This window comes from Henckelia pumila, chromosome 1 (assembly GCF_033568475.1).
Source record: "Henckelia pumila isolate YLH828 chromosome 1, ASM3356847v2, whole genome shotgun sequence".
NCBI classification, from domain to species: domain Eukaryota; kingdom Viridiplantae; phylum Streptophyta; class Magnoliopsida; order Lamiales; family Gesneriaceae; genus Henckelia; species Henckelia pumila.
In genome coordinates this window covers 168257436-168284415 of record NC_133120.1, presented here as the reverse complement: position 1 = coordinate 168284415, position 26980 = coordinate 168257436, and positions in this window count along the sequence as shown.

Sequence of the window (26980 nt, the reverse complement as noted above, 5' to 3'; positions counted from 1 at the left end):
TGGTGGGTGGTTCGTGACGTTCTTTCGAGATGAGTTGTTGAGGTAACTATCTCGATTATTTTCATATCCACGGCCGCGACCAGGACTGTGATCATTTTTACGTCCACGTTCACGCCCACGCCCACGTCCTCGACCTCATCCACGACCAAAATCTTGTCTATGTCTTTGATCTTGGTTTTCATTTTTAATTACGACATTTGCTTCTGGAAATGCCGTTGATCCAGTGGGTCGGAATTGATGATTTCTTACTAACAATTCGTTGTTTTTTTCCGTCACAAGAAGACATGCGATGAGTTCAGAATATCTAAAAAATCCACGCACTTTATACTGTTGTTGTAGAGTTATATTCGATGCGTGGAAAGTGGAAAAAAAAATTTCAAGCATTTCCATTTCAGTAACAACATGCCCACAAAATTTCAATTACGAGACTATTCGATACATCGCAGAATTGTAATCACTGACTTTTTTAAAGTCTTGAAATCTCAATGTATTCCATTCATCACGGGCGGTCGGAAGTATAACTTCTCTTACATGCTCAAATCTTTCTTTCAGCCCTTTCCATAAAATCATTGGGTCTTTTTTTTGTGAGATACTCACATTTCAATCCTTCATCAAGATATCTACGTAAGAAAATCATAGACTTTGATTTTTTTGTGAGGATGAAATATTATTTTCTTTGATGGTATCACTTAGACCCAATGACTCAAGATGCATTTCTACATCGAGAGTCCATGTAATATAATTCTTTCCAGTGATATCGAGCGCAACGAATTCAATTTTTGTCAAATTTGACATGGTGGTACTAGAAAAATAATAATGCATTTTATTAGTTAATTTTCATTAATATGATAATAAAAAATAATGGATAAACGACGAGTACAAGTATGTTTAAAAATAGATTAAAAAAAAAGTGTGCGATGGATAATCACCGGTGAGTACAAGACTCGTGAGCATGATGATCATAATCATTACGAAAAAAAAAATGATTATGTGTTGAATAAAAATTTGTGATAATCATGCGATGCATATAATGATAATGATAATCATAATTAAATAATTATGTATATCATATCACATTATTATAAGATCGGTGCCGTAGACATCTTTTTATATAATATTGTGAAATTATACAAATATAGTTAGTATAAAGTCAGGTATAGTATACCATATCACATTATTATAAGATTGGTGTCATAGACATCCTTTTATATAATATTGTGAAATTATACAAATATAGTTAGTATAAAGTCATGTGTAGTATATCATATCACATTATTATAAGATCGGTGTCATAGACATCCTTTTATATAATATTGTGAAATTATATAAATATAGTTAGTATAAAGTCAGGTATAGTATATCATATCACATTATTATAAGATCGGTGTCATAGACATCCTTTTATATAATAACATGAGATTATACAAATATGGTTACTATATAAATACAAAATATATATCATATCACGTTATTATAAGGTCGGTGTCATAGACATCCTTTTATATAATAACATGAAATTATATATTAATATATACACAATAAAAATATATAAACAGTAAAAATGAATATTTTTACTTGTTGAATATTTTTGTCTTCTTCTTGTGTTTTGAAGCGTCGGAAATTATAAAGAATCTTCGAGCGATCGTGCTGATAACGTGTTGTGAAAAAGTAAAAATTTATGGTAAAAAGTAAAAACTCCAAAACTCAAAATATATCAAACTCTACACTTCACAAATTTTTCTCTCTCAATTCAATTGTGTTTTTGTACACAAATGGAGAGACCTATTTATAGATCGCATTTGGAGATTAGTTCAAATATTAATACATCATCATTTATATAATAATAATAATAATAATAACATGTTTTCAAGAAAGACTTCATTTTTTGTTAAATATAATTTATTTTAATTTATTTGATTGTTCTTATTTTTAGTAAATTAATCAATAGTCTTAATTCCTAAATGGTTACCTAAAATATTAACCATTCAAAATTATCGTGTAATTTGTATATATCCTTTAATAAATAAAACTCAAGACAAAAATTTAAAGTATGATTTACCCAACTAATTATTGTTTTTTTAAATTTTAATTAACGTATTATTTTATTTATTTACGATTATTTAAAACAAGTAATGTTATTATAAAAAAAAACAAGTAATGTTTCTTAGATTCCAATGTTTTAATATGTTAATCAATCTTAATATCTTATTATATAAATGATTTATATCTAATAAAAATTTAAAATAATATATCATTGATAAAATTTATAGTTAAAATATTTTTCAAATAACACTCTTCATTAAAGAAATAATAGATATATATAATTTAATTTAATATTTATTATTTATTTACATAAAATTGATAGAGTTAAAATAAAAAAAATTATGTTATAAATATAATGTTGATAATCATTTGATAGATTTATTAAATATTATAATTATAAAAAATAATAGACATACATTAGTATTTTTAATCACAAATTGTAACATAATTTGTATTTTTCTAAGTTTTAAATTTTAATAAGTTTTTGGTAAATTATAATGTTTTATATTTCAATATTTTATATTTTTTATGATTTTACGGTTTATCAATATTTTGTGTCATATTAAAATTTCATATAAAATATGTATAATATCACATTTTTAGATTAAAATATTTTTTATATTATATATTCTATTTAGGTATGATAAAAAATTTTGATAGTTTTTTAAAATATTTTATTTTAGTTGATATACAAAAATATTGTATTTGAGTTCTTTTTAATAGTAAATAAAAAATTTAAAATATAAAAAAAGTTAGTTTAATGGAAAATTTGTCTAATTTTAAATTGCATATAGAAGGTAGAGTGTGATCAACACTTTCTGAAATGTAAATAACACTTTCCTAATAATATATATTAGAAATACACAAATATGTCGGGTAACCCTAGGGATAATTCCTAAATATATCCCTATAGTTTCGTTATCGAGCTGATTATATCCCTTTTGTTTTTCGTATCCTAAAAATATCCCTTATTAATTAAAAAGTGTCTCGAACATGTCCTTGAAACTAAATAATTCATATTCTGCCCTTTATTTCCCAATTTATTAAAAAATAAGCTTTAGCCCATCATGCTTCCATAGTAAATTAAAGAAAATTACCACTTTGACCACACTATTGTCAGGTTATGTCCACCGGATTTTACAGGTTGCTCCTCACAACCAAACCACGCAATCGCAACCGATGGTTCCTGACACAGACTCCTTCAGCAGCAGCTAGCACAGCCTTATTTCGTTTCCTACCTTAAGGCGTATATTAAAAGCTTAATTTTTAAATGAAAATAACCTGATAGGAAAGAGCTTCGAAAATTTATTCAGACAACATATTATTACATAAATCAACCTCCTATGAAGAGGAGGAGATAACTAGTTTAGCTACTCATAGTAGCCTTGTTCTTGAAATACATAAAATTAAAACTTAATACAAACTTAGAAAAAGAAATATTACAATATTTTATTTGTAAGAAAACTGAAGGGAATGATCGATATCTTCAGCTTCCTCATATGCCTGTATTTATAGCTGAAGTTCCACTCGTTTCACCGAGAAACTTCAGGGAATCTTACAGTTGTCTTGAATTCTTTATGTCATTATTGATGGCATCTTTTGCTAGTGGGAGAGTCACATGCCCGATGGCATCTTTTACTAGTGGAGGAGTCACATGCTTGACTTTTTCTTTTGGATTTATTCTCCTCACATGCCTTCTTTATTGTTGTCGGGGCATCTTTTGCTTTTGCAGTTGGCCCCTGGGAAAACACGGTTTTGGTGGTCCCTGTCCACCTTTGCTTGTCTCGAAAAAATTTTTTCGATCCGTTCGGGATTTAAAGGTTTTTCCAAATTCTGGCTCCTTTTGGTTTAGGCATTCTGGGCAGATATTCTCTGACCATCTTCCGATATGAGCTATGTTACAAAATTTTTGGCGAGTTTCTTTACTCCCCGGCAGCTTTTTGTTCCACAAAAAGTTTCTCTTCTTTTCGAAGACTTCTTCCGCAAAAACCGTAGTTTTTCCTTTCATTGTGTTTAACAGGAATGATCCATTCACGGAATTCTGATAAAATTTGAACGGAAACTTGATCTCCACAAAAAGTTTCTCTTCTTTTCGAAGACTTCTTCCGCAAAAACCGTAGTTTTTCCTTTCATTGTGTTTAACAGAAATGATCCATTCACGGAATTCTGATAAAATTTGAACGGAAACATGACCTTATCCATCTCGGTGAGACAAACCCAAATACCCCATGCCCTTTTGGTTGATATTTCATTTTCTCCAAAAGTGGACATCAATGATACTTCTTCAGATATAGGATCCTTGATAAATCTTTGATTATTCATGTCAGGTCTCCTTAGCTTGATGAAATGAAAGGGATCGTGTGATCCTTTCCCTGTTGGTTCTGGAGCTGCACTAAAGATGTATAACTCAAGCACATCTCCTCTGGACAAATGATCATTATTTGCCCATGTTTCTTGGACTGCTTCCTGAATCCATTTTGGTAGCTGTGATATTTCCTGGAAGCCTGGTGAAGTTGTATGAACTGAGGCTAAAGCTCAAAATTCATACCATAGCTTTACATCCTTAGAATTGACATTGTTTTTTAGCCAAACTCTTGGATATATTCCTGCAACATCAACTCTGCCAGTGATCGGGTTGATTCACTTCTTATACTTAATTTCTCTCATCTTTGTTGATAAACCTGAAATGGAGAAATGACAGCTGGGTTAGTATCAATCTTAGATTTGCCCTTGTCAGTGTTGGCCCTAAGATTGATCTCTTCCTCTTTTACCCCAAAGGCGGAGGGTTGACTTGATGAGTTATTCTCATCAATTTTTGCTTTATCTAGATCATAAAAAGCTGATGATAGATTATCGCTTGTTTCTTGAGTATTAGAATCCTCAACATATTGTTTTACAACCGGTGGCTGTATTTCTTGTTCTTGTAAAACCAATGTTTATAACATTTCTTGTTTCTGAGAAACCAGTGGTTTTTCTATGGTACGCATAATTGGCCCTTGAATTGCAGCCCATAGTTGAGTTTGAATTGCAGCCCATAGTTGATCCGATCAGCTTGTTGTAACCTGCCCGCCATATCGACACTTATGACAAGCTGGTTGAACTCGGTTTGAAGCAACCCAAGGTGTTCCCTGAGATGCCTCTGCATTTTCATGATGGAATCCACGTCACTGCCTTCCATCTCTTGTTAAAAAATCTGCAAGAATATTTTCATGAGATTTAATAATAACAATATCAAAAATATAATTTTGACATAAAGCTTTCCATCTTAATAACCTAGCTTTATCAGGTTTAGATTCAATCTTATTTCTTAGGAAAACTTTTACCTGAGTGTTATCATCCTTCAAAGTGAATTTTTTAGCAAGTAAAAATAATGACCATTTTTCGAAAGCCCTTTTAACTGCATAAAATTCCTTCTCGTTGATATGTCATCTGATAGCCTCAGATTCTGAAAAAAGACCACTGCAGTATCTGCATGGTATTTCTCCATCCGGAGTGATCTTAGTAAGGACTGTTGCCCACCATTCGTCACTGGCATCCGTAAATAACACCAGATCATCTTCATCCACGGGTATAGCCATTTTTGGGAGATTATTACATATCTCCTTTAATTGGTTAACCCATTTAGTATGGTCATCGGTCCATATAAACCTTGCATCCTTTTTTAACAAAGGACTGAACACCTTTCTGTACATTGCCAGATTTTTTATGAACATCCCTGCAAAATTAACTAATCCTAAAAAACTTTGGAGTTGTTTTACATCTTTGAGTTTATCTGGAAAATTCTTTACCTTTTCCATAATATGGGGTTGTAGAATTATTTCAGTTTCATCAATATCAATTCCAAAGAATTCAATTTTTCTTGTTGCTATGACTGCTTTCTTTTCAGATAAAATCAGTCCTTCTTGTTTACAAATTTTAGAGAAAATCTCTAAATGTTTAACATGTTTATCTATGTTTTTTGATGCTATAAGAATATCATCAATATAAACAAACATGAAGTTGAAATAATCTTTAAAAAGGTTATCCATCTTTCTTTGAAATATTTGGGGTGCATTAGCCAATCCCATAGGCATAACTTCTCAAATATAATGTTCTTGTGGTGTAGAGAAGGCTGTGAATTTCTTACTGCCTTCTTCCATCCGAATCTGGTACAATCCAGACTTACAATCAAATTTTAAGAACACTCTAGCATTTCGTACACAGCTAATTAGATGTTCTCTACTGGGTATGAAGTACCCATCAAACCCCAGGATCTTATTAATACCTTGGTAGTTAATAACTAACCTGGGTTTCCTTCTTTTTATTTCACCATGATTTCTGACCAGAAAACCTGGGCTGCTATATGGTGAAACTCCTTCTTTGATTAAACCAAGGTCCAAATGTTCCTTGATAATCATCCTCATACCCCTTTGATCTGTTATGTTCATCGGGATAGGCTTATATCTAACGAATTCATACTCTTTGCCTTCCTTTAGAGTAAGACTGGCTTTGAGTTGATTTCTATCCCACCATGCCAAAGGATGCTCGTTATAACTTTTTTTGAGCCTCTTTTTGACATCTTCAAGGGATACCTTATTTTCTAACTCAATATCTCTGTGATTCAGAGTTACCTTGAGAAGCTCCATATCCTCTGTTTGGAGTTCTTGTTCTGTTGTTATCTTCAACATGGTTTCTCCAAACCTTCTTGGATCTTTCATTTTTGGGTAAAAAAGTTGTTCTTTATCACCACGCTGGCTGCGGAACATTATTGGCATTTGTCGATAAAAAGAAATCTTGAGTCTTGGGACGATAATTTTATGATCACAAATGGTAGTGAACATAAGTCGTCTTAACTTATCTTGGGTATACTTCTTAAACATTTGTAAGAAGTTATTTTCCAACAGGATATCGGCTCCTGTATCATGGAAATATATTGGTGGTGTCTTTACCTTATACCAAGGTGTCTGACCTGCGCCTCCTATAAGGATCTCTGCTTGTTTTATTCCTTTGCAAAGAATTAAAATTCTGAGAAAAAAATCTCGTCCAGCAATTTTTGGCAAGTCTTCTTCACATCCTTTAGGGAAGACTCCTTTCTTTGTTGTACAAATTCCCGCTCCTGAATCAAAATAAGCTGCAAAGTATACAGCCTTATATTGTTCGTACAACATCCCAATTGGAATGTATATGGAGAAAGTATACAGCCTTATATTGTCCTGCCATTTTCAGTAAACTGCTTTGTAATTCTGTAATCTGTTTAATACTATTTTGCCTTAGTGTTTCTAAAGCCTCAATAGGTAGAGTATGGTTACTCTTTTCTACGTCTTCAATGCGTCTTAGTAAATCATGTTCATGATTAACTAACTTCAATAGCTGCGTTTTCTCTGTTTTTGAACAGAGTTTTCGAATCTAATTAAGGGGTTTTCCCTTATCCATTTCTCTTGATTTTCCATCTCGTAGAATTCTTATTGAATTCTTCAAGTTTTTTCTTTTGCCATAAACTCTATTCCTCTTTCAAGGAGTTTTCATGGTTTATGATCTTCCAGGAATTCTAAGCCAAGAATTAGTTCATCCATTTCTTTTCCCGGGATTCCTGAAATTTGAACTTCCAATTCACCAACATTTATTAATCATTGGTAAGTTCCTTTTACCTGTTGTTCTAAATAGTAAATCGAATTACAAGGAAATTGGTTCCTATGACTTGTAATTTCAAATATTATTTTGACTTCTTTCCATCCTTCTGGAGATCTAAGTTTTCCTATTATAGAAAACTCTTTTTCTTCTAGTGGAATTTCTTGAATAGGATATCTTTCCCACCTTCTACTTGTCATTCGGTCACCTTGGAAGATAACCTTTGGGGTTCTATTTTAAGATCTCTGTATAGAACCGGTTTATCTTGTATTTGAATGTTTATTTCTTGAATTAAAGGAAACTCGATTCTTTCCGGGTATATTGCTTGAGCAACTTTCCCAAAGATCTCTGGAATTTCAATAAACTAATTTCTAATGAATAATTTAGAATGGTGAGTATTAGAAAGAGCATATGAAATTTGATATGTAATAGAATATGGCCTATTACCTTCCTTCATTAATCTTTTTTCCTTTAAGTTTTGATGCAACGTCAAGGCTCGGCTAAAGTCTCTGTCAGCTAAATTGTACGCTATTCTCGGATAAATAACTCCTACAATTTTTCCTGCACATAGATTTCCTGATATAGTACCCAGAACAGCATCTTGGATATTCTCCATTCTTTTATCACATACTACGATATCTATGGGTAAATCTATTCCCTCTTTAAAGGTTGCCTTGATCATTATTTGGATTGCTCCAATATGAATCCTAGACATCGTTCTTGCTACCTCACTTTTCAGCTTTTGCAATTTCTCTCTTACTTCTTCAAAATAAATTAATTGCATCTCTATTTGTTTACTTGTTAACTCCATAGGGATTGTCATTTCTCTTCTGGATACTTTATAAATCAAATGATGTCTTCTTTGTCTAAGCCCTAGGTTGCCTAAGACTCTTTCTACTTGTCCTGCCGAAAATCCTTGGTACTTCTGTAATGTTGGATTTTCTCTCATAACCATATTATGAGATATCGTGGTTTGACTTAAAAAACCCAGCCAAAATCTCTTGTGTTTCATGTCGAAACACTTTTTCTTTATTCTGATTCTGATTCATCATCAGATTCTTCTTGGCTAAACAATATCTCCTCTTCGTATATGCTTTCATTTGAGGGAATATCCTCAAATTGATATACTTGGACTAGATCTTGAAAGAAGACCGCATCATCGATATCCGGTGTTGCTTCAAAGAGTTTAACTCCTTTTTTTCTCGTTTTCTGGACGGTTTGTAGATATATGTCCTCTTGCTCCACATGTCCAGCATTTGCAATCCTTGAAACTTTCACTTGCTCTTGTATGAGTTCTTCTGAAAGTTCTTCTAGATGGTTTACTTCCCCTGCTTTGCGATGAGCTTGTTGCTGGGGATATTCTTGTAGGTCCACTTCTTTTTCCTGATCTATAAGATCTGACCTTTTGTTTGGACCAAAATTTTCTTGGTTTCCAAGAACTTCTCATTCTTTTATTGTAGAGATTATTTCTGAATTTCTTCCTCTTGATTCCCTGTGATTTATTCCCAATAACCGTAGTGAGATCGTTTTCTCTACAACATAGATGAGTATGCTTATTAATACCCCTTATCTTTTTGTAGTTCTTTTGTAATGCTGTCATATGGCACCATTCTGCCAATTTTCCTTTAAGAAAAGAAGCTCTTCTTGCCAATGTATCTGGATTACCTAGAACGTATTATTTTATCAGCATTTCTCTCCAGGGACTATGCATCTTTGCAAAAAATAGCTGAATAGCTATATTTTCTTCGAATCATGAATTCAATCTGTATTTAGTGAATAACATGATGTATTCATTAACTAAACAGATATCGTGCAACTCGAGACTATACAGAGCTTGAGTATATCTTCTTTTTTCCTCTGTATCTTGATTATTGAAATAATTCACTCCTATAAATTATGCTTTAAACAGGGTGGCCATTCTTCCTCCGATTTCGCTTAGAGATTCTCCTGCTAAGACCGGTTCTTTAGTCTCTGGCATAGTTCTCAAGCTATGTTAACAGATCTCATTAGACTCATTTCCAGAAGCTTGATAAATCTTTCTTTATTGAGATCTAAAGTACCTGCTGCTATTCTCATAGTTGACATCCAATCATCTATGAGATCTTCTCTGTTTTTGAAGTCCAGAGCATCAAGGTTTAACATAACCCCATAAAGATGTATCGGATCTAAAACAGTTTTTCCATAGGGAGTTTGATGTAGCGGTATCTTACTCCTTCTTGACCTAGTTCCTGGTGGATGTGAATTTTCTCCAACCTGAAACTCACTATGTGGTTCTTCTGTTTTAACGACATATCTTGGAGGATTCCCTATAGGTTGTTCACCCTCAGGGGAATTCATTTTTAGATCTACTACTTTAAGATTCGAAAATGAATCTGCAAGATCTTGTAGATCCTCGAGATTTCAGTTAAGGTTTTTGTATCATTTTGGTTTTACATTTCTGATGTCACAAAGGTTCGGTACCAAACGAGAGTGGTAACCTTCCTCTTGTGCTACCTTTTCTAGAACTAGAGGTGTGTTCTAGATTTATGATTTTAGTTTGAAGATCCTTTAGAGTTCCAAGAATTTCTTCTTGTTTCTTAAGAAATTCTTCAATCTGCCGAAGTATTTCATACAGCTGATTACTGTAATATTGTACCGTCTTTTGAATTTCTTTAAGATCTACGGAGAGTTTAGAGGAATCTGGTGTAATCTCTAGAAATTGAGAATTATAAATCATATTTCTTAATCTCTTCAGAGAGTATAAAAGACATAAGTCTTTTTAAGTTCTGTTGTAAAGAATCTATTTTGAATAGATTCACTTGTTTATGGGATTTCATATAAATGAAATTCTTCTGGTTCAAACTCTCGTTTGAATCCATGGTTTGTTGAAAATCTCTTCCTCAACAAAGAAAAGTATGATTTAATGAATAATATAAAGTTTGAATAAAATTACCTAGGCTCTGATACCATTTTTGAGCCAAAGGGAAATTTTAATACAAGATATTAATATAAGGGTAGTATAGGAAATTTTTAGTTTGGAGGACATATCAGAAAAACTTTTTATTTAAAGACGTAATTGGGAACGAAAAAAATGTTAGTATATTTTTGGAAAAGTTAGAAAATTTTATGGACGTATTCATTAATTATCCCGGTAACCCTATATTTTTTCAGGTAGTAAAAATTCTAAATATGTATTTTGGATAACTATCTGAATCCGACATTTTTTTGTAAATTAACCGATCTTCGATCGAGTCAGCTCGAGTAGCCGATACCCGACTACAAAATGTCCACTTCCTAGACAATAGATCGGTTTCTTGGTTTAGGAAATAGGGCTGGAGCATTTGGGTTTTGTTTATCCAAACCACTGAAACGGTAATAACTAAAATTTAAAGGTTAAAGCAGGCCCAATAATAATTTGGTTTTCTTTATCTAACCATTTAATAAAGCCTCAACCTTTTATAGTAACTGATTTGGTAATTTATTTGTGTAGACTAAAATACCCTTCAATTTTATTTATAGATAAAAATAATTGAATGACAATATGATAATTTACATGATCCATTTAAATACAACTTCTCATCCCTAGCCCATGTTCTCTTCACTTTTCTCACTACCTTTATTTTTTATATATTATATTTCACACACAACGTGTGTGCGTGTATAGCTAGTATATATATATGTATGTATGTATTTCGTTTTAATCTGTTTAAATGATTTTTTTAAATTCACAATCGAAATCAAATTGACGGATATTTTTATATATAAAAAAAACAAATACAAAAACAAAAAAAAAAAACAAAACCAAAATACTGATTAAATTGAACCGAATTTCCAATTTGATATGGTCCAATCGGTAACTTCGGTTAAATTCAAAATCTTGCTCAGTCCTAAAAATTAGTAAGTACTATAATGATAAAGTAATTAATCGGGTTGTACAGTTTATTTTTTGTAGCAAAAAACCAAATAAATAAAAAATATATATAATAATAGACTTAAATGGTGTTTGACGGAGCTTATAAGATCCTTAAATTTGTTTGGCAAATTTTTTTTTCAAATAACTTCTAAGCTATCAAAATAAGCTTTTTGACATATTAATTATAAGTTGTGTTTAAAAAATTTAGGGTCACCCTACTTTTTAGAGTATAACTTATTTTGATTTTACTTCTCCATATTATCCTTATATATTTTATTAAATTCTCATCATTTCCTCTGCCCATTTTTCATACATAATTTATTTTCTAAATTAAAATTAAAAATAGTTTTTTTTAAAATATATGGTTAACACTTATGATAAATTTTAAAAAAATATTTGTTATATATATTACTTCTTATATTAGTTTCATGGTATTATACCAATTTTCGTAATTTTGACAATAAAAAAACTTATAATATCAAGAACATCAACATCTTTAAGTTGTTTAATAATTTCATCCAAATATTTTAACAACTTATTCACAAAAAAATATTAGACGTACATCAAATTACAAAAGAAATATTTTTCCTTATTATTTGGTTCTTATGAAAAGCAAGGAATGAACAGAAACATGGGGGGATTCGGATCCTGGGAGCCAGAATCATTCGACACATTGATGAGTTTATTGTTTACATTGCTCATGCAGGTTTATTGAGGGCTGGACATTGGGGTGGTTGCATTGTCGTGGCTCACAAATGGGGGCGGGAATCACGTATCACTCGTAGTGTCAACATTCAGGTGGTGCGGTGGATTCCGCCACCATTTGGCTATTATAAACTAAATTCGGATGGGTGTTAGAAAGGAGGCGGAGAGTCTGTAATTGGAGGTATTGTTCGTGACTATTTGGGAAAGTTGATAGTTGCTTATCATGATTCCATTGGCACAGGAATCAGTACAAGGGTTGAACTTCGGGCTGTTTTAATGGGACTCCATATTTTCAGGTTATACAGTTTGTTCCCATTATGGATTGAATAAATATACTTGATGCAAACTTGAATAGTTGGGAATATAGTCATACTCTAATTCTCATCCAGCAAATTATACTTGGGAATATTGTGCGAAAATCACATGTTTTTAGAGAGGCCAACGCGGCGGCAGATGAATTGGCTAATTTAGAATTGGAATTTTGAAGAGTAACCATTTGGCATCAAGATATCCAGGGGCAGCTTAAGGGGATCTATAGATTTGATAGGTTTGGTCTTCCTTATATTAGTACTAAATCAAAAATTTTGTAATGTTTACTTTGATTTTAAGTTTCATGCTCTATTGGCTTTTGTAATTACTCGAGAAGTTTTGACTTAGTCTCTCTCTCTTGTATTTATTTCATATAATAAACGGGTAGAGGTCCGCCTAACCCCCCACCACAAAAAATGGATTTTCCAAAAAAAAAAAAACAAAAGTATAAGTTCTTGAAATTTGAATTTAGGTTGGACTATATAATAATTTGGGTATTTTCTGATTTTCAGACATGTTGTCGAGTTGAACTAGGGGTTTGAGATATGTCTTAATGCGATATGAAAAAAAATTATCGAGTATTTAGAGACAATTGAATCTCATAAACGAAAAATAGCTCATGATATATTCTGACATCAAGAGTAAGTACAGATTACTTAGTCGTTGAACCTGAGATATGAAAAAGTGGTTAAATCCGTTGAAAAATTTTAACTAAGAAATGCAGTACTATCGAAGAAAATAATTCATTGGGAAAATTGGGTGAACCAAACGCGACTGTATTATTGAAAAGTTTGGTAGAAATACCAAATATAACTACTTTTGGAGAAATTTTTCGACAGTTATTGTAGTCACTTGTTATTATTCTGATTACCCGGTATGTCAGCATAAGCCAAGAAAAGCATGCGTAGATATTATTCTTGCTGAATTTATATTGCGTACATTTAATTAAGAAGCAGACGCTAGTAACCAGATAAATAAGTGATGCAAATTGAGATATCAAGCATGTATTTTATGGTTATGTTTTCTTTTCAAGTATTAGATTTATTTATAAAAATGGGTCAATCAATCCTAAGTAGAAAAAAATCATTCGTCTTACTTGAAGGTTAGATGAACTAGACCGGTTGCATAAGAAAATTTATAATCTTCCTTAGAAGCACTGTGAGTTGTGATAACCAAAAAAAGATGAACACGGTCCAGGATTATCAAATTTAATATGCTAATAAAAGGCATAGGCTTTTGGAATTTCAAATTTTTGGTTATGTTCTTCTTGAATGGATTATCGTTCTGTTGTACTGTTAGATTCGAGCATAAAGGGAAGCTGGCTCCTCATTGCATTGGTCCCTATGTGATTGTTGAGAAAATTGGTATTTTGGCTTATCGTTTGGACTTGTCGCAAAATTTGTCTGCGATACATAAAATGTTTCATGTGTCTATGTTGCGGAAGTATGAGTCAGATCCATCTCATATTTTAAGGACCGAGGAGGTAGAGTTGGATAGTTTACTTAGCTATCTTGAGGGCCGAGGAGGTTAGCTATGTTGCTTCACATCTCATATCAAGTTGGAAAAACACAGCGTAATTTCCTAGACTTTTTGACCTAGGGTTGTCCGTTTTCAAGCAAGATTTGTTACCCAAAGTATTGTCTCAAGTTCAATTTACTGTTCTTCAACGAGGAGCACATGTGAAGCAAGGAAATTTCGACTATCTAGGATCCTCTCGGTTTTGTAACAAGAAGTAATTGGGCTTCTATGTGTTTTAAAATATCATAACTATGTGTTAAAATATGATCGTAAACCATTTGATTCGTTTCTTTGATAAATATATATTTCATTCGTTCCATATTATTCCTTCGTATGTTTTAAGATTTAGTAAGTGGGCTTACATATATTTTAAAAGATTATTTAATTGTTTTAAACTCTATCGTACACCATCTTGTTCATGTTTGATATGTATAAATTTGTCTTATTCTACATGGCACCTTCCACATGTTTTCAGATTTTGCAAATGGATTTGTTTGCACCTTGAATAATAATCATCCAGTTCTTGAAATCCGATTGTACTTCATGTATTTCGAATCCTTTGATTTATATATGTTCAGCAACTCCTTCGTTTGTTATGCTTCGAGAGTTTTGAAATGGCACTGTTTTGAATTTATTTTGAAGTGGAAAGAAATATGATATGTTATGGCCCCATACGGTGGGTATAAAACCATATCTATGACCCATTTTGGTGGATATAAAACCGAAACCATGGTCTCGGTCCTTAGAGGAGTAATATATAGTAGACAGAAAACGAACCATGAATAATGAAATGAAGTTTTAGTGCCTTCCATATGTATTTGTTATGTGTCTGATGTGATTAAATGCTTTAATTTGAATTGTGTTTGTGTCATATTTTGACTCATGTCGTGACACGTCCTGAGACATGTCATATCCAATATCGTATTTATATGTATTTTGATATCATATACAGCAAGATGAAGAGAATGTGAATCAAGCTCCCCGGGTGCCAATCAGAGATCACTTCAGGCCAGTGATCTAGGCTCACTACTCTAGAACAGCTCGTGGAAATATCAATGCTAACAATTTTGAGCTAAAGTCTGCCTTGATCAACATGGTTCAACAGAACCAATTTAATGGGAGCGCCACTGCTGATCCTCACCTACACCTATGCACTTTTTTGGAGATAACCGATACGGTAAAAATTAATGGTGTGCCTGAGGATATTATATGTTTACTCTTGTTTCCTTTTTCTCTCAGGGATCAAGAAAGGAGTTGTTTGCAGTCACTGCCTTTAGAGAGCATTACTACATGGGAGGAGAAGGCAGAAAAATTTCTTGCAAAATATTTTCCTCCTGCCAAATCCACCCAACTGAAGATAGAAATCAGCACCTTCAGGCAGATGGACACTGAACAGCTATAAGATGCGTGGGAAAGGTACAAATAATTACTTGGACGTTGTCCTAACCACAATTTTTTAGATTGGGAAAAGATCGAGTGGTTTTACAACGGACTGAATGCGCCTACGAGGATGAATATGGATTCTGCGGCTGGAGGTACTATATTTGCAACGGACCATGTACAGGCCTACGATATGCTGGAACAGATGACAATCAATAGTTTTCAATGGCCATCTGAGCGTATGGGAGTCAAGAAGCCAGTTGGAGTGTATGTAGTGGATCCTCTCACATCTATCACTGCTCAATTATCTGCACTGACTACACAGGTAGCTGCATTGAATAAAGTGAGTGTTGCAGAATCAGCAGATGTTTCGGGTGCGATGGATGAATCTCACTATCTTGAACAAGTGCAGTGCATAAATCAGAGAGGTTATGGAGGCTATCGAGGTAATCCTGTACCTTATAATTATCACCCTAGTTTGCGTAATCATGAAAATTTTTTGTATGCTAACAATTAAAATGTGTTGAATCCTCCTCCGGGGTTCAATACGAACAAGGATGAGGGTAAGCCTTCTTTGTAATATGTGGTTAGTACTTTTGTGCAGGAATCTGGTAAGAGGATGGCGAGGACTGAGACTCGGCTAGATAGCTTGGAGACGCACATGGCCAACATGGGTGCTGTATTGCAATCCATGGAGACTAGCATTGGGCAGTTGGCGAATGCCTTGAAGGATAACAACAGAGGTCAGTTTCCGAGCAACACTGAGGTAAATCCAAAGGAGCAGTGTAATGCCATAGAGTTGAGGAGTGGAAAAGAAGTTGGAGTCCAGGAACATGCAGCTGTTGTAGAGAAAGAGGAATTGATCGAAGAGAAGAAGCCTGAACTTGAAGAGAAACCGATGTATAAGCCTCTGCTCCCCTACCCGCAGAGGTTCAAGAAGAAAGCTTTAGATGAGAAGTTCTCCAAATTTTTTGAGATTTTCAAGAAAATTCACATTAACATTCCCTTTGCTGATGCTTTGGAGAAAATGCCGAATTATGAAAAGTTCATCAAGGAGGTGATGTCCAAGAAAAGGAAGCTGCTAGAGAACGAGGTGGTCAATCTAACAGAAGAGTGCAGTGCGGTGCTACAAAAGAAGATGTCACAATAGCTTAAGGATCTAGGGAGTTTTACTATTCCTTGTTCTATTGGTGGTTCTCATTTTACTACTGCACTTTGTGATTTAGGGGCCAGTATTAATTTAATGACATTATCTATTTATAGGGCCTTGAAGTTCGGAGAGATGAAATTGACTATGATTTCATTGCAGTTGGCGGATCGGAGCATTACATACCCACTAGGAATTGTTGAAGATGTTCTAGTCAAGGTGGATAAATTCATCTTCCCAGCGGATTTTGTGATATTGGACATTGAAGCGGATCATGGTGCTCCACTGATTTTTGGGAGACCATTTTTAGCTACGATGGATGCCAAAATTGATGTGAAGCAGGGTGAATTGTCAATGGGTGTGGAGTACGAACGAGTAATTTTCAATCTATTCACGAAATCACCTAATCCACCCATTGAAGAATTGTGCTTAATTGAGCCGGTTGTGAAGTTGAAAGCGCCAAATTTACCAACGAAAAAGGCCAGAAAAAGAGAGCGAAATTTAGAAGGCGGTTCGTGGAATTTATTTGGCAAGTGAAAGAGAAGGGAAAAACTTAATACCGGTGAAAGTCGGGCTGATGACTCTAAACCAAACGCTTTTTGGGAGGCAACCCAAAATTTTTGTGTTATTTTATTTTTATTTCTTTTCTATTTTTATTCAATTTATGCTTTAATTTTTGTTTTTGTTCATTAGTTATTTTATGAATTTTGAAATTATTATTGAGAATTTTGGAGGCCTGATATTATAAAGTTGTTGAATTTTTTTTAGGATTTTAGAAGTTTGGGCAGAATTTTGTGCGCGCTCGCTCACGAATCTCCCGCACCCACCTCGCCTCTACGCATCCTTGAGTGAGCAACACTTGCGCAATCGCGCTCCCCATTCGCGCAAAAACAAGCGCCAACCAGCTCAAGAACAGCGCTGCTCCATGCGCTATCACGCATACAAAGCGCTCTCACTCATGCGCTAACGCGCTCTCTTTCAGCGCACCCTCATGCGCTATCACGCTACGAAACTGCACAGATACAAGCATTATTGCGCTATTTAATGGTGAAAAATCCAAGCCATATAAATTCAACAGATTAGATTCGCACTCCAAGATTTGTTCATCACAGCCCTCACACTGGTATATCACGATATCTCCTCTAAATCCTTGATCAAAAAATTACTAAATTTTGTGGATTTCATCTTCATCAAAGTGCGAGCATCTCAGATTTCAATTTGTGATTTCTCCACACTCACACTGTACAGTGGTACAGAAATAGAGGTCTCTTCAAAGGTTGTAAAGTTTTCTTCTTGAATCGTTAAAAAGCTCAAATTTTTCACTCCTATAATTAGCTCTGTAATTTGAGGCAGTTGATTTCTTCAATTTGTGGCTGGGAGAATAGCCGATGCTAGTATATTTGGATATCATTGAACTAATGCATACCAAGTGTTTGTTGAATTGTCTGGCCTAAAATCTTGTCTTGAACGTTGCTTGCTGTGAAGTGTTGGGATTGTGACAATTCTATCGGCAATTGATTTCTATTGACTTGTGGTTCACAATGCCCCCAAAAACCAAAGGGAAAGGAGCGCTTTCTTCGTCCTCTGCTGCCCCGTATGATAGACACCGATTTTGGAATGCCACAGCAGAGGAGTACTACAGTGATGTGATGGAGAAAGGGATGCAAAAAGAAAGGGGAATGAGCTTGAGAGAGTGTGATGCTCCGAGATTAATTGAAGCTAGGAGAAGAGGTTGGGAGACATTTGTCAGGAGTCCGCCAGATGCTGTTATATCGTTGATTCATGAGTTTTACGCAAATTTAATGGTCAAATATGTGAATTTGAAAGTTCGAGTTCGAGGAAAATTGGTGGCTTTTGATAGGAGTACGATTAATAATCTCTATGGCATACCGGACTTGGACATTGAAGATGATGAGTATCAGGTATTCAAGAATGATCCATTTTCCAGATAATGTTGTACTTCAGGCTTTGTGTCATGATGGGACGGAATGGAAGAGGAATGCAAAGGATGAACCTATTACATTTCCATCTATTTTTCTTCGACGAGAAGCAAATAATTGGCATAAGTTTGTGGCTTCCAAGATGTTGCCATCTGGGCATACATCCGATGTGATGAAGGTTAGAGCTAGTCTTGTGTACTGCATTGTGATGGGAAAATCTGTTGATGCTGGGAGGGTGATTCAGGAGTCTATTATTGCTGCAGTTAGGGGTTCATAGACCATTAGTCTACCCCACTCTTCCTTGATTACTCAACTTTGCCGGTTATCCGATGTTGTGTGGGATGATAAGGAGCAGCTTCTTGCGATACGGGGTCCTATAAAAATTACTGGTGCACTGAGACGGGATAAGAAGAAGAAGGTGGCCAGTACTTCTGAATAGGAAGCTGTACCACCGCAGCCCTCTGAGCCACTACCACACTTTGAGCCAGCACCTCCCCATTTGGAAGGACATATGTCACTACCGTCGCATCTGACCACTGAGTATTTTACTCATGGTGATTCTAAGGTCGTGCTTGCTCAGATGAAGAAGCAGTGGAAGATGATGCGAGAACATATGACATACATGCATGACTTCACTGCAGCTCTCGCCCAGAATTATCCTCCCACAGTTGTGCCAGCTTATCCACCTCCTCCACAGTGGTCACCTGATGTTACTACTGATGCTGCACCTTCTTTCCATGGAGATGGAGATGATGATGCCGAGTCCTGATTCTCGGTGTCGAAGGTATGAGTCCCTTGTTCTTTTTATTATTTTTAATCATTAGAGACAATGATTACATTAAGTTTGGGGGGGTAAATCAGTGTCTGATATTGTTGTTTGGTTGATAGTTGATTAGGTTGAAAGTTGTTTAGTTGAATTATATTGTGCTTCATCGAAAAAATTTTTTTTGAGTTTAGTTGTTGTGTTAGTTGAAGTTTTGAATTGAAAAGAAGTCAAGAAAGAATTGGATGCATGGCTGATGAAAAAAAAAATTTGTTGTGATATAACTGAAATCCATGACTGTCTACCTATCTGACAAATATTTTTGAGAAAAATGGAACCAATTAGATGAACAATTTCTTATATACTCTGTAATTAATACTTGAATCTGATTTTTTAGACATACAAACATAAAGATGATTGAGGCATTGTTTGGAATTTTTGGGCCTGATTTTTATTGAATAAGTTTTGTCCTTAGTTTCCCATTTGAGCTTACACGTATATTAGTACAATGAGGTAAAAAAATCTGAATTTGTTGTGGAAATCATCGTTTACTGTTGATGATTATTTTTTCTGCACAGATTGAAATTTGTATGATTTAATTGTGGATTGAGACTTGTCTAGAACTAGTTCGGACAATCTTCGAGGCAAAATACGGGCATAACTGTGATTAGGATGATTTAAGCAATTTTTCTGAATTCGTTTGTGTCTTTCAAGCTACCCAATGATTAATATGTTATCCTTAGTACCTTGTTTGAGCCTTATTGAAAATCGAATGGCATGCGTGTAAACGTGTGATAAAACCCACATTCGTCATTATTTCAAGGTCCTACATTGACTACCTGAATAGCCTAAACATTATTTCCTACATTTAAGGGAGTAATTTGAATGCTAAAATATTATATGCTCCTAGTTTTTATTTGTGAATATGGAATGATGTGGTGGAAGATTTGAAAAGAGAAAATAAAAAAGGTAGTAGTAAAAAAAAAAAATTGTGGTTGAAAAAGTTGTGAAAAAGTTGTTGGTAAAAAAAAAACAGAGAAGAAGTGAAAAATTTGAAAAATCACTGAAGTGAAAAATAAGTGTGAAATTGTGAATGAAAAGGAGTTGAAGTTAGATTGAGCTTGAATATAAATTACCCCTTATTATGAATTCTTAATCCTTCATTTGTAGCCATAGGTCATGCCTTACATTATAAGCTGATTAAGTCCTATTGACCGAGTCTCAGTTGCCCAATATACTAGTGGAAAAGAGTTGCGAGAATTTAGCCTATGGACTGTTGATTGATACTTTTAATGATTATGAATTTTTGATCGAAACACGCACACACTATTATTCTTTGCATTTACTTAATTGTGAGTGTTTTTGATAAATATTCCTATATTTGATACTTTCTACCCTGAAAAGTCTTTATGATCTATGAATGTGTGAATTGAACATGGATAAGGGTGTTTTGAAACGTGAGTTGCGGAGATTGTAAGTTTATGCGATTATTTGGTTATGATTGAAATTTTCAAGTGTTAGTAGTTTGGATGAGATTAGATTTGAATTTTTAAAATTATTTCTGAGGCCATTGCTCCATAATATTTCTTGGCTATTCTCGTTGATTTTTGATAGAATGAGTTTTTGAAAGTTGTTTTGATAGTTTTGCTCGGGACTAGCAAAAGTCTAAGTTTGGGGGTATTTGATAAGTGTATTTTATATACTTAATTTATGTATGATTTTAATTGTTAATTATTGGTTTCGAGCAGATTTATGTGGGTGTTTTGTTGTTTTTGTGGTTGTAGGAATTATTGAAGTGTCAATGAGATTTAAGGAAAAGAAAAGAAGAAAGAAAATGAATGAACAGGAGAAGAAGAATTGAGACGTTAATGGGCTTTTCTATTGGGCTAATTGTTAGCTCTACTTTAAGCGCTAAAGAGAAGAGGAAGTAGAGCAAACGCGCAATGTGTAGTGAAGGCGAGAGAACTGAAGACAGAGGGTTATGCGCGCCCGCGTGAATTTTGGAGCTCCCGCGCGTGATGACATCTGGGTGTTTTAAAATTGTCGGGAAGGAAATTTTTTATTCTCTTGGGCTTTTTAATGGGCTTTAATTGTGACGATATAAAAGGGATTTCTTATCATATTGAAGAGTAGGGAGATGCCGCACAACAAGCATTAACACATATCAGAGAATTGAACATGAGAGTTTGATCGTGAATTTTTTGAAGAATTTTGGAGCTTTAATTGAAGAACAAAGACCGAGATCGATACACCGGACACCACGTCGACGACGGATTTGATTCTTATTTTTTATTTATTTATTTCAGAATTTATGTTTGGATTTATAAACATGTATTGTGTTTATTTAAATTCGAGTATGAACTAATTTTTAGAGTATAGAGGTCGGATGGAACCTGGTGTAGACGCTTTCATGAATTTTTGATTTTATTGAATTGAGTTTCTTCTAGATTAATTGTTTTTCTAGAATTGATTGTCTTTTCAATTACTTGATCAATAATTGATTTGTTATTTTTATTTGAAATCTGGCACTCGGGAGAGGAGATTTTGAATAGGACCAATAGAAAATACATTGTTAATTATTTATATTGCTCGGAAGAGTGTATAAATTTAACAGAGCTTTTAAAAAGAACATTGTTTTGAATTGATCACTGCAAGTAGATTCTTAATAGGGATATTGGAATTGAATTGTAGTTGATAAACATTATTTGTTGCTCGGGAGAGGGAAATAATAAACTTAAGTGTTCTTGGCTATTAATTGACTGGAATTCATGAAGCTAAATTAATTAGGATTGATTGTTGTTGAAACCGAGTGAAATCTAAACCTCTAGTCCATTTTTTCTGATTGATATTTATCAAAAAGTTGTGTGCGTGCTATTAAAAACTCGTTTATTTATTTATTTTTCTGCAAAATTCTGAAATATTGATATTTTTGATAAAGTTTAGACTATTTTAATTACAAGCAGTGAATATTTTCATTTTACTCTCTGTGGGATCCACCCGCCTCGTCCAATCGCAAACCTGCTCCATGGAATACGATGTCCAAAAACACAGAGTACGAGACGTGAGCATAAAACGCTCAGCACGAGAGTATGAGTATACATGCATGCAAAGTGAACTCCCTACAACTCGTGGTCAAGAATCGGATAACAAAGACAGACCGGGCCCTGGTATGTAGCACGATGTGCCGTCGTTTCAGAAGGTGGCTCACATACCAAAATACCAGTGGATACGCGGGACCCAAATCGATGGAAGTCCATCCACTAACAGGATAGGGTAAACCCTACTAACAGACTTCTCGAAAAAGATAGCTCAAGATGCAAATGTATGCAGCATAAAATCATGGCATATAAATCATGCAGTCACATAATACATGCATACTCAGTCAAGATATCTCGAACAGTACTTTCGTATCTCAAATGCTAAGCGCGCTCTACCAGCTCTAGGTCTATGCCTATAATCCGCACTACAATATCAAATGATACTAACATCATTAAAGTGCTCTAAAAGCCTTAACTAAGCTATTGCATACTCCTAAATATTTTTAGGATGCAAAAGCTATACTTTCGTCCGTCGTTAGCCCTTTGCTGTCGATTGCCTCAAAACTAGGCCACATCTTCGCTACAACACCTGGATCGCTACGCCACTTCTGAATTCCCAATGGGACGCCTAAAATTCCCTAGATCTGAGCTAGAAGACTAAGGAATCGAGAGAGAAGAGGTGAATGGTGCGACTGAAAGTGAATCTCGGCCCTTCTATTTATAGACGGAGTTCGGGCCATCCGAACATGATCGGACCGTCCGATCTTGACTTCGGGTCGTCCGAACCCAATAATGCGTCATTGCTTACGTCAGCACAATGACGTCATCCATGACATCTGTCGGCAGAACGATCGGAGCGTCCGAATTTGCCTTCGGATCGTCCGATCCAGTTCGGAGCCTCCGATCCTCCACTTCGGATCGTCCGAACTCAAGTTTAGCAAATGCGATTAGTTCCTTAATCTCTTTAATTGGTTCCGGGTTACTACATTCTCCCCCACTTAAGATATTTCGTCCCCGAAATCAGCTCTTAAGTACTGAATGTAAAACAAGATGCATAAAATTCTTTTATTCAAATCAAACGTTTACAGAGTTCATAACTGAATACAACTCGAAACTGAAATCAAAACAACTCAGGATGTTCTGAACGCATCCTGCTCTCGAGCTCCCAAGTAGCTTCTTCAGTGCCTCGACGCTGCCACTGAACTAAAACCAGAGGAATGACTTTATTCTGCAAGACCTTATCCTTATGATCTAGGATACGAATAGGTCTTTCAACATAAGTCAAATCCTTATCCACCTGAACTTCAGACGACTGCAGAATATGAGATGGATCTGCCACATACCGTCGCATCAGAGATACGTGGAACACGTCATGAATACTGGACAGATACGGTGGCAAGGCTAGCCGATAAGCCAAATCACCAATGCTCTCCAAGATCTCAAACGGACCGATAAATCTGGGAGACAACTTGCCTTTAAGGCCAAATGTGAGAATTCTACGGAAAGGTGAAACTTTCAGAAACACTTTCTCCCCAATATCAAACTGCAAAGGCCTACGCTTAGTGTTTGCATAGCTGGCCTGACGATCCTGTGCAATCTTAATCTGTTTCTTGATCTGATCAACAACATCCATTGCCTGCTGGATTAACTCTGGTCCCTCAGCCTGTCTCTCCCCCACTTCCTCCCAAAAGAGTGGAGTACGACAACGTCGTCCGTACAACAGCTCAAAAGGAGTCATCCCAATGCTAGTATGATAGCTGTTGTTATACGCGAACTCAATCAATGGCAATTGATCCTTCCAGGCTGAACCAAAGTCCATAACGCACGCTCGATGCATATCTTCCAAAGTACGGATAGTGCACTTTGACTGACCATCTGTCTCCGGATGATAGGCAGTACTCAAACTGAGAGTAGTGTCCATCGCACGCTAAACACTCCCCCAGAACCTAGAAGTAAACCTAGGGTCTCGATCGCTGACAATGCTCACAGGCACTCCATGAAGTCGAACGATCTCCTGAATGTACAACCTCGCCATACGATCTACAGAGTACTCTCGACTATAAGCAATGAAATACGCTGACTTGGTGAGTCGATCCACCACAACCCAGATAGCATCACAATTCCTTGAGGATACCGGCAAATGGGTCACAAAATCCATCGTGATAAGCTCCCATTTCCACTCAGGGATAGGCAGACTGTGAAGCAAACCTCCAGGTCGTCGATGTTCTGCCTTGACCTGCTGACAAACCAAGCATCTTGAAACATACTGATACAGGTTGCGTTTCATTCCCTTCCACCAAAACCGAGTACGTAGATCCTTGTACATCTTGTTACTCCCTGGATGAATACTCAACTTAGTGCGATGTGCCTGAGACAAGATCTCATCTCGCAACTCTACATCCTCCGGAATCACAAGCCTACCAGACAAACACAGAAAACCATCTGACTGATAGTGAAATCCAGGCGTACAACACTCGTTGGTTAGACGAGCCAAACGCTGGGTCTTCTGATAAGACATCTGAGCATCCCGAATCCGCGAATACAAGGCTGGCTCAGATAGTATCGCAAACATTTGGATACTCTGCATACCTTTCTTGTGCTTGAAGATTGTAGTAACCCAGATTCCATTTTAAGATAATAATATGTTAAACATGATTAAGGGTTAGTAATTAACCAATTCCGGAGTTTTATTGGGCTTCAAAAAAGAATTTGGGCTTTTGACTTTGGGCCGGATCGGAAGCTCCGAACCCAGATCAGAAGCTCCGATCCCAGCCACTTCGGAAGCTCAGCGGAAGCACCGAGATCGGAAGCTCCGATCCAGGAACGGAAGTTCCAATCTCCGGCTGCCAGCTTTACCCGATGACTCAGCCACGAGTTTTGACAAGTGTTGATCGGAGGCAAGATCGGAAGCTCCGATCGTTGGATCGGACGTTCCGATCCCAGCGTGTCATACATGCAAAGCGTGAGCTGGATCGGAAGCTCCGATCCTGAAATCGGAAGTTCCGATCCTGGCCGGGAATTTTTCCTACAAATAGGGCTTCTCAGATTCATTTCTAAATACGAATTCCCGAGTTTCTTTCTTCAGTTATATAGTGTGAGAAATACACTTGAGGGCTCTATCGGTTATAATAGAGGTTCTGGAATAACCAAGGTGTGGTTATAGTCATCCGGGACTAGCGACTCCAAAGGGCTAACTACGGACGAAGGTATGGTCCGGGAATCTGTTTAAGTTTTGGGAGTACTTATTAGCTTAGTTAAGGCTTATAGAATTTATATAGTGATACGGTGAACTTTTGAATATAGGCTTGAAACCTAGGATCCTACTATACTTGAACTAGCCTAGAGGTACGTACACATTGACTGAGATTGCCAGCGAGTATACATGTTTATATGTTGCATTTATTTGGCATTATTATATGGCATGATGTATGATTTATTGCTTTCTATACTCATATGTCATGTGCATATACACGTTGAGCCTATACCTTGTTATACCTGACTATAGAGCCACTCAGCTCTATATTCGATAGTCTGTCACTGAGAGTACCGCGACGGCGGGGGCATTTATGTCTGTCTACTCTGGTGTACTAGACGAGTGTGGTTGCACCCAGAGGTTGATCCGTGCGGTGGCAGCACTCATGTGGCGCCGGTTCTGAGCATGATTTTCAGATGACCCTGTACCAGTCATCATGTTGCATGCATTATATACATATGTTTACTCATGTCTATGTACTGGGCGTTAGTGCTCACGTCCTAGTTGTTATCTTGGACACCCTATTTCATGGGGCAGGTCGCAGGATGGACGGAGCTGGTAGTTCAAGGCAGAACTAGGGAGCAGTAGCCTTGAGGATTTTACTATACAGCAGGATTCGATATAGCTGTATAATGTTTACTGTTTAAGGTTTCGATTTGGTTGTATACTACAGATTTAAGCCTGGATTATGTTCCTAAGCTAATATGTAAATTATGGTTTTGTTTCCGCATGTTTTACTCTGTTAAGTTATTTTGCTGTATTAAGTTTAATGCATGCTATTAGTTGCCAGTTAGTAGGTGATACCATGCAGGGTCACTACAAAGGTATACCCTGAAGAACAACAGTCATTGATCGCACTAGACATTGAACAAGTCTGAAGTGCGGATAGTCGCACCTTGCAACTCAAGGCATCAGCAATGAGATTAGCAGCCCTCGGATGGTACTTAATCTCGCAATCATAGTCCTTAAGCAAGTTCATCCAGCGTCTCTGGCTCATGTTCAACTCCGCCTGAGTGAACAAATACTTGAGACTCTTGTGGTCGGTGAAGATCTCAAATTTCTCTCCATACAGATAATGACGCCAGATCTTCAAAGCGAACACAATGGCTGCCAACTCCAAATCATGAACTGGATAATTGTCTTCGTGCAGCTTCAATTGTCTAGAAGCGTACGCGATCACATGCCCATTCTGAGTCAGGACACAACCTAACCCCTGAAGAGAAGGATCTGTGTAAACCACATACCTTCCAGATCCTGACGGTAATACCAACACCGGCGCAAAAGTCAACCGTCATCAAAGCTCACAAAAATTCTCCTCACACTCTGAGGACCACTCGAAATCAACACCCTTGCGGGTAAGCTGCGTCAACGGTCGAGCTAGCTGA